This window comes from Piliocolobus tephrosceles, chromosome Y (genome assembly GCF_002776525.5).
Source record: "Piliocolobus tephrosceles isolate RC106 chromosome Y, ASM277652v3, whole genome shotgun sequence".
Classification (NCBI taxonomy): Eukaryota; Metazoa; Chordata; class Mammalia; order Primates; family Cercopithecidae; genus Piliocolobus; species Piliocolobus tephrosceles.
Genome location: NC_045456.1, coordinates 7,305,270 through 7,313,913, shown reverse-complemented (window position 1 = coordinate 7,313,913; position 8,644 = coordinate 7,305,270).

The window sequence follows — 8,644 nt, the reverse complement described above, 5'->3', positions numbered from 1 at the left end:
AAAAGATAAAATCACTGTAAAAGATGAAGAAAGAATATCAGGGCCGGTCGCGGTGGCTCAAGCCTGTAATCCCAGCACTTTGGGAGGCCGAGACGGGCGGATCACGAGGTCAGGAGATCGAGACCATCCTGGCTAACACGGTGAAACCCCGTCTCTACTAAAAATACAAAAAAACTAGCCGGGCGAGGTGGCGGGCGCCTGTAGTCCCAGCTACTCCGGAGGCTGAGGCAGGAGAATGGCGTGGACCCGGGAGGTGGAGCTTGCAGTGAGCTGAGATCCGGCCACTGCACTCCAGCCCGGGCAACAGAGCAAGACTCCGTCTCAAAAAAAAAAAAAAGAATATCAGTTAGCTATTGCCATAATAATGCTGAGTAACAACCCATCCTTAAACTCAGTGGCATAAAAAAATAAGCATTTATAGGCCGGGCATGGTGGCTCACGCCTGTAATCCCAGCACTCTGGGAGGCTGAGGCAGGCAGATCACTGCAGGACAGGAGTTCCAGACCAACCTGGCCAACATGGCAAAATCCCGTCTCTACTAAAAATACAAAAATTAGCTGGGCATGGTGGCTCATGTCTGTAGTCCCTACAGAACACAATCCCATTTACAATAGCCACACACACAAACACACACACACACACACAAATAAAATACCTAGAAATACATCTAACCAAGGAAGTGAAAGCTCCCAACAAGGAGAATTACAAAACACTGCTGAAAGAAAGCATAGATGACACAAACAAATAGAAAAACATTCCATGCTCATGGATTGGAAGAATCAGTATCATTAAAATGGCCACAATGTTCAAAGCATTATACACATTCAACAGTATTCTTATCAAAATATCAATGTCATTTTTCACAGAATTAGAAAAAACTATTTTAAAATTCATACAGAACCAAAAGTAAACTGAATAGTCAAAGCAATCCTAAGTAAATGAAACAAAGCCGGAGGCATCACGTTACCTGACTTCAAACTACACTATAAGGCCACAGTAACCAAAACAGCATGGTATTGGTACAAAAACAGACAAGAAGACCAAGATAAAGAATAGAAAACTCAGATATAAAGCTGCACAGCTACTATCATCTGATCTTTGACAACGCTAACAGAAACAAGCCATGGGGAAAGGACTACCTAGTCAATAAATGGTGCTAGCATAACTGGCTAGCCATATGCAGAAGAATGAAACTAGACCCCTACCTTTTACCCTATGCAAAAATTAACTTAAGATGAACTAAAGATTTGAATGCAATACCTCAAACAACAAAAATCCTAGAAGAAAACCTAGGAAATACCTTCTTGATATAGGCTTTGGCAAATAATTTCTGGCTAAGTCCCCAAAAGCAATTGCAACAAAAACAAAAATTGACAAGTAGGACCTAATTAAACAAAAGAGCTTCTGCACAGCGTAAGAAATGATCAGCAGAGTAAGCAGGCAACCTACAGAATGGGAGAAAATATTCACAAAATATGCATCAGACAAAGATCTAATATCTAGAATCTATAAGGAACTTAAATCAACAAGCAATAAACAACCCCATTAAAAAATGGGCAAAGCATATAGCCAAGACAATCCTAAGCAAAAAGAACAAAGCTTGAGGCATCACGCTACCTGACTTCAAACTATTCTACAAGGCTACAGTAACCAAAATAGCATGGAACTGGTATAAAAACAGACACATAGACCAATGGAACAGAATAGAGATCTCAGAAATAAGACTTCACATCTACAACCATCTGATCTTTGACAAATATGACAAAACAAGCAATGGGGAAATGAGTCCCCATTTAATAAATGGTGCTGGGAAAATGGGCTAGCCATATGCAGAGAACTGAAACTGGACCCCTTCTTTACACCTTATACAAAAATTAACTCAAGATGGATTAAAGAATTAAATGTAAAACCCAAAACTATAAAAACCCTAGAAGAAAATCTAGGCAATACCATTCAGGAGGCATGGGCAAAGATTTCATGATGAAAACGTCAAAAGCAATTGCAACAAAAGCAAAAATTGACAAATGGGATCTAATTCAACTAAAGAGATTCTGCACAGCAAAAGAAGCTATCATCAGAGTGAACAGACAGGGCCGGGCGCGGTGGCTCAAGCCTGTAATCCCAGCACTTTGGGAGGCCGAGACGGGCGGATCACGAGGTCAGGAGATCGAGACCATCCTGGCTAACACGGTGAAACCCCGTCTCTACTAAAAAATACAAAAAACTAGCCGGGCGAGGTGGCGGGCGCCTGTAGTCCCAGCCACTCGGGAGGCTGAGGCAGGAGAATGGCGTGAACCCGGGAGGCGGAGCTTGCAGTGAGCTGAGATCCGGCCACTGCACTCCAGCCCGGGCGACAGAGCGAGACTCCGTCTCAAAAAAAAAAAAAAAAAAAAACAGAGTGAACAGACAACCTACAGAATGAGAGAATATTTTTGCAATCTATCCATCTGACAAAGGTCTAATACCCAGAATCCACAGAAGCTTAAACAAATTTTAAAGAAAAAAGCAAATAACCCCATTAAAAATGGGCAAAGGACATGAAAGGACACTTCTCAAAAGAATACATTCATGCGGCCAACAAATATATGAAAAAAAAGCTCAACATCACTGATCATTAGAGAAATGCAAATCAAAACCCCAGTGAGATACCATCTCATGCCAGTCAGAATGGCGATTATTAAAAAGTCAAAAAACAACAGATGCTGGTGAGGCTGTGGAGAAATAGGAACGCTTTTTACACTGTTGGTGGGAATGTAAATTAGTTCAACCATTGTGGAAGGTAGTGTGGCAATTCCTCAAAGACACAGAACCAGAAATACCATTTGACCCAGCAATCCCATTACTGGGTACATACCCAAAGGAATATAAATCACTCTATCATAAAGATACATGCACTCGTATGTTCATTGTAGCACTATTCACAATAGCAAAGACATGGAATCAACCCAAATGCCCATCAATGATAGATCAGATAAAGAAAATGGCATGGTGGCTCATGCCTGTAATCCCAGCACTTTGGGAGGCTGAGGTGGGTGGAACACTTGAGGTGAGCAGTTTGAGACCAGCCTGGCCAACATGGTGAAACCCCATCTCTACTAATAATACAAAAATTAGCCATGCATGGTAGTACATGCCTGTAATCCCAGTTTCTTGGGAGACTGAGGTGGTTAGAATCGCTTGAACCTGGGAGGTGGAGGTTGTAGTGAGCTGAGATCATGCCATTGTACTCCAGCCTGGGCGACAGAGTGAGACTCCGTCTCAAAAAAAAAAAAAAGAAAGCAAATGTGGTACATATACACCACGGAATACTATATGACCATAAAACAGAAACAAGATCATGTCCTTTGTAGGGATATGGATGGAACTGAAAGCCATTATCCTCAGCAAGCTAACAAAGGAACAGAAAACCAAACACCACATGTTCTCACTTATCAGTGGGAGCTGAACAATGAGAACACGTGGACACAGGGAAGGGAACAACACACATTGGGGACTGTTGGGGGTGGGGGGAGGGAGAGCACTAGGATCAATAGCTAATGCACGTGGGGCTTAATACCTAGGTGATGGGTTGAAAGGTGCAGCAAACCACCATGGCACACATTTACCTATGTAACAAACCTGCACATCCTGCACATGCACCCCGGAACTTAAAATGAAATAAAATAAAATAAAAATAATTATTAAAAATGGGCAAAGGATGTGAACAGATGTTTCTCAAAAAAAAAAAAAAAAGACATACAAGTAGCCAAGAAACATATGAAAAAAATGCTCGTCATCACTAATCATCAGAGAAATGCAAATCAAAACCATTACGAGATACCTTCTCATACTAGTCAGAATGGCGATTATTAAAAAGTAAAAAAATAACAGATGCTGGCAAGGCTGTGGAGAAAAGGGAACACTTTCATACTGTTAGTGGGAATGCAAATTAGTTCAGCCACTGTGGAAAGCAGTTTTGAAATTTCTCAAAGAACTTAAAACAGAACTACCATTCGACCCAGCAATCCCATTACTGGATATATACCCAAAGGAAAATAAATCATTCTACAAAAAAGACACATGCACTTACATGTTCATCACAGCACTATTCACAGTAGAAAAGATATGGAATCAGCCTAGGTGCCCAGCAACAGTGGATTGGATAAAGAAAATGTGGTACATATACACTATGGAATACTAAGCAGCCATATAAAAGAACAAAATCATGTCTTTTGCAGCAATATGGATGCAGCTGAAGGCCATTATCCTAGCGAACTAATGCAGGAAAAGAAAAGCAAATATCACATGTTCTCACTTGTAAGTGGGAGCTAAGCACTGAGTACACATGGACATAAAGATGAGATCAATAGATACCAGGAACTACTGCGGGGGGTGGGGGGCAGGAAGCAAAGGTTGAAAAAACTACCTATTGGGTACTATGCTAACCACCTGGGTGATGGGATTATTCATACCCTAAACTTCAGCATCATGCAACATACCCATGTAATAAACCTGCACATGTACCCCCGAAGGTGAAGTAAAAGTTGAAATTATATTTTTTAAAAAAGAAATAAAATTATGGTGACCACTAAAAAAAAAAAGAGAGAGACTATTTCTATTAATACTGTTTGTCTTATGCTAATCTCTTGCTGATTTTGGTAATACATCCTGAATCTCAAGTTTGTCATCTATCACCTTCAAAAACATATTTCTATCTTGTGCCTCTGAATTCCTTTCCTCAATGAAACAAAATAAAGACACATAGTATATGCTTGATGGTTTTGGTAATAAAATTTAAAAATTTCTTTCATTTTGATCTCACAGATTAGATTTAATCTTTGACCAAGGTTTCTCAATCTTGCCACTATTGATATTTTGAACCAGATCATTCTTTGTCATGGGGGACTGCCCTGTGCATCATAGGTTGTTCAGCAGCATCCCTGGCCTCTACTGATTAGATGCTTGTACCACTCTCCAGTTCTGATAACCAAAAATATCTCCAGACATTGCCAAATGTATTCTGGGTGGCAAAATCACACGTTCAGTCTTTGTTTTTTTATATTCAGGGGTTTCTTAAAGATTTGATCGTAGCTTTTGGCATTAGATACTGCTAGGAAAATAATTTGACTTCTTCAACTAATAAATATAGTTTGAGAATTTGTCAAAGAAAATACCACAGAATCACATTTAACAGAAGTGATCAACAACAAGGTTACATCTTGACCAGGCACTTCCTGAACAACTAAGTAAGTTATTTTATTATTGCCTACACTGTCAACCTAAGGAAAATCCTTGTTCTTTAAGGACATCACACTAAAGCTATTTTCTGTTAACTGTATTGAAAAACCACTTCCAAAATGGTGGTATAAGAACATCTGAAAATTCACTTCTACATAAAAAGTTCAAGCAACACTATAAACAAACTAGACCTAACATACCTCATCCAACGAAATCAGAATACATGTTCATGTCAAGTGCACATGGAGCATTGTCAAAAACAGACCATATGTTGGGCCACAAAAACACATCTCAATAAATTTTTTAAAAGTAAAAATTATACAAAGTACATTCTCCAAACACAGTGAAAGGAAATTAGAAATCAATAACAGAAGCAAATTTAGGAAATTCACAAACTTGTAAAAACTAAATAACATACTCCTAAATAACCAGTAGGTCAAAGAAAACAATCACAATAGAAATTAGAAAACATTGAGGTGAGTGAGAACGGAAATACAACATAACAAAACTTATGAGATACAGCTAAAGCAGTACTCAGAAATTTACAGTTGTAAATGCTTATATTAAAAAAGGACAATCTCAAGTTAATAACCTAATCTTCCACCTCAAAAATTATCAAAAGAAAAGCAAGCTAATCCCAAAGCAAGCAGAAGGAAGGAAATAATAAAGATTAGAACAGAAATAGATGAGAGAGAGAATAGAAAAACAATAAAGAAAATCGATGAAACCAAAAGTGGGTTATTTAAGAAGATAAATGAAACTGACAAACCTTTAGCTATACAGACCAAGAGAAATAAGGAGAATACTCTAAAACCAGGAATGAAAAAAAGGGACATCATCACTAACCTTACAGAAATAAAAAAAATTATAAGGATATTCTATGAACAATTATGTGCCAATATATTAGCATAGCCTAGATAAAATGGACCAATACTAAAAAGACAAAAACTGTCATAACTAACTCCAGAAATGACTGAAAACTTAATAGACCTATAGCAAGTAAAGAGATTGAAATAATAATAATTAAAAACTGTCTACAAAGAAAAAGCTCAAGCTCAAATGTCTTCACTGGTAAATACTACCAAACATTTGAAGAAAAAGTAATGCCAATTATTCATAAATTCTTCAAAAAAAAAAAAAAAAAAAAAAAAAACAGAAAAAGGAAAACTTCACAACTCATTCTAAGAGGTCCTGATACTAAAACCCGAAGAAGATATCACAAGAAAAGAAAAATAGGCCGGGCGCGGTGGCTCAAGCCTGTAATCCCAGCACTTTGGGAGGCCGAGACGGGTGGATCACGAGGTCAGGAGATCGAGACCATCCTGGCTAACACGGTGAAACCCCGTCTCTACTAAAAAAATACAAAAAAACTAGCCGGGCGAGGTGGCGGGCGCCTGTAGTCCCAGCTACTCCGGAGGCTGAGGCAGGAGAATGGCATAAACCCGGGAGGCAGAGCTTGCAGTGAGCTGAGATCCGGCCACTGCACTCCAGTCCGGGCGACAGAGCGAGACTCCGCCTCAAAAAAAAAAAAAAAAAAAAAAAAAAAAAAAAAGAAAAGGAAAATAAAACTACAGACCCATATCCCAAATGAATATAGACACAAAAAAAATCCCAACAAAATACTAGCAAACTAAATCCAGCAACATACAAAAAGGACTATACACCATGACCAAACCTAACCTATTCCAGGAATGCAAACTTGGCTTAACATGTGTGAATTAAGACATTATATTCATAGACTGAAGGACAAAATCCACATGATCATCTTCATAGATGCATATAAAGCATTTGACTTTCTGTTCCCATGTTAGTTTGCTGAGGATGATGGCTTCCAGTTTCGTTCATGCCCCTGCAAAAGACATGATCTCATTCCTTTTTATGGCTGCATAATATTCCATGGTGTATATGTACCACATTTTCTTTATCCAGTCTATCATTGATGGGCATTTGGGTTGGTCCCATGTCTTTGCTATTGTAAATAGTTCTGCAATAAACATACGAGTGCATGTGTCTTAATAGTAGAATGATTTATATTCTTTTGGGTATATACCCAGTAATTGAATTACTGGGTCAAATGGTATTTCTGGTTCTAGATCCTTGAGGAATCGCCAAACTGCCTTCCATAATGTTTGAACTAATTTACATTCCACCAACAGTGTAAAAGCGTTCCTACTTGTTCTCACTCATAAGTGGGAGTTGAACAATGAGAACACATGGACACAGGGAGGGGAACAACACACACCAGGGCCTGTCAGCAGGAGGGGGGTGAGGGGAGGGAGAGCATCAGCATCAATAGCTAATGCACGCAGGCCTTAAAACCTAGATGACTGGTTGATAGATGCAGCAAACCACCATGGCACACGTATACCTATGTAACAAAACCTGCATGTTCTGCACATGTATCCCAGAACTTAAAGTAAAAAAATAAAAAATAATGTTTTTAAAAAAAGCTGGGCGTGGTGGCTCATGCCTGTAATCCCAGCACTCTGGGAGGCCGAGCGGGTAGATCACTTGATTCATGAGTTTGAGACAAGCCCTGCCAAAATGGCAAAACTCCATCTCTACTAGAAATACAAAAATTAGCCGGGTGTGGTGGCGCGTCTCTGTAATCCCAGTTACTCGGGAGGCTGAGACAGGAGAATCACCTGAACCTGGGAAGCAGAGGTTGAAGTGAGCCAAGATTGCACCACTGCACTCCAGCCTGGGCGACAGAGTGAAAACTCGTCTCAAAACAAAACAAACAAACAAACAAACAAACAAACAAAAGAAAAAGCATGACACAATCTAACACTTTTTAAAAATAATAAACACACTTAACAAACCAGGAATAGAAGAGAACTTCCTCAAGCAAATGAATGGCGCTTATAAAAAATTGACAGTTAAATCATATTTGATGGAGAAAGTTTCTGCTTAAGATGAGAAACAATACAAGAATATCTGCTCTTGCTACTTCTAGTCAACCTTGCAGTGGAGGTTCTAACCAGAGCAGTTAGGCAAAGAAAAGAAATAAAGGCATCGGTTTGAAAAGGAAGATGTAAAGCTATCTCTATTAGCAGATGATATAATCTTGTATATAGAAAATCCTAAGGGATCCACAACAAATTATTAGAACTAATACATGAGTTCAGTAATTAGGATACTTGATCAGGATACAAGATCTATATGCAGCAATCAATTTTATTTCTATACACTAGCTATAAACAATCCAAAAAGGAAATTAAGAATACCACTCCATTTATAATAGCATCAAAAAGAATAAAATACTTGGGAATAAATTTAACAAAGGAAACACAAGACTTGTATGCCGAAAACTACAGAACATCATTGAAAGAATGTAAATAAAAGACCATGTTTATGGATCGAAAGGCTTAATATTGTTAAGATGGCGATACTCCCCAAATTGATCTTACAGATTCAATACAATCCC